We start from the raw sequence: 1,576 nt of genomic DNA, 5'->3' as shown, positions 1-1,576 counted from the left end.
AAACGTGTCAACATGCAGCAAGCTAGAAGGATCTGCTTGATACAGCAAGGCTAGAGATCCGCTTGGCTTCAACGCAGGACCAGTCGATCCTATGAATTCCCAAAGGCGTGCCAGTCAATTGGACCTATAATTGACAAGGAGAGAAAGTTTATCAGTAATTTAAGGTGAAATATGCTGGTTTTGCCTAGACAGTTCCAAGTGTGCCGCTTTGGAAGCGGCCAAACGGGGAAATCGACTAAATAGCCGATACGAGAAAAAATTAGCTTTTAAGGACTGCGATATTCATGGGTCATGATTGATTTTACAGTAACGAATACAACACACCCATTTATAAGTAACATCATCAGCTAGATAAATATAACCAGTGTAAAGTATTGAGCCAATAAGTTCAACGAGAAAGGATGTAACATGCGAACAGATCGACTGTCTAGTATAAATGGATCTACAAACACTCTGAATCTAATCTGTTACCATCAACAGTGACGTTCGACCAGATTAATGTAGCTATGATGATAACAACAAACTAAAGCCAAAAAATCCATAAAACCATCTATATATTGATAGGTTTCTGAAAGACATGCTACATATGTGAAAGCACAGGCGAATCGGCTGAAATAGCCGATTCCGATAGAAAAAGGGTTACAGCATGTGAACAATCAACTATTTAACATGGACAGGTCTATGAATTCATCAGATCTAACCCATTATCCTTATCAGTGGGGTTCCACCGGATCGATGGCAGCAATAATAAAGATAACAGATTAAACATTTAAAGTAAACAGATCTATTCACATTTAACAGAATCATGAAGACACACCATAAGTGTTAAAGTACAGGTGATCGGCTATTTAGCCGATGCAGGCATAGCAAATAGTCAGGGTCATACCTGGTCAAAAGTAAATCTACCAACTAGCATCCTCTGATCTAAAGTACTAACAGTGGGGATCAACCAGATCATTACATCCATATTAGCGAGTTATAGATCAGATTCAACTAGCTAGTAAACCTTCTCAAGACCAGACATGCCTTAACCATGTACTATTCATGATCAAGATCGAAGTAGAATAGCCGATAAAACATAATCCATCGTTTAAAGTAAGAACCAAGGCAATGTGATAAAATAAACGATGGACTAAAAGGATGTGAGGCCGATCTAGATCGATCTTGATCGGGCGGGTTGATATTGCTGAAACTAATGACAGTAAGAACACCAGCAAGATCGGTAACTTAATAAATCTACTCGAAGGATGCCACCCTTAGGTAGAGCTGATAACTTGACCTTAATCTAATTTAAGCAGTGGAGGTTGAACTTAACCAATGCAGCCGTACTGAGGATCGATAACTAGCTTATACTAGAGCTCACAAGAGGTCAGCCGAACTGATGCAGCCTTACAAACAGAAGTATATGCCATGACGGTACTTGCAAACAAGCCGGAGGTTGGTCGGACCGATGTAGCCCTGCTTGTTGAAGAACTCATCGAGATCTACACTACTAGTCCTAAGGGTTGGCGTAAAGCCAAAAAAGTAACTGGTATTGATTAATTGGATTCCTTTTTTTCCAATAGCCGGGGTCCAA

The sequence above is a fragment of the Miscanthus floridulus genome, chromosome 11 (genome assembly GCF_019320115.1).
Source record: "Miscanthus floridulus cultivar M001 chromosome 11, ASM1932011v1, whole genome shotgun sequence".
Classification (NCBI taxonomy): domain Eukaryota; kingdom Viridiplantae; phylum Streptophyta; class Magnoliopsida; order Poales; family Poaceae; genus Miscanthus; species Miscanthus floridulus.
Note: the sequence above shows the minus strand (reverse complement) of the source record.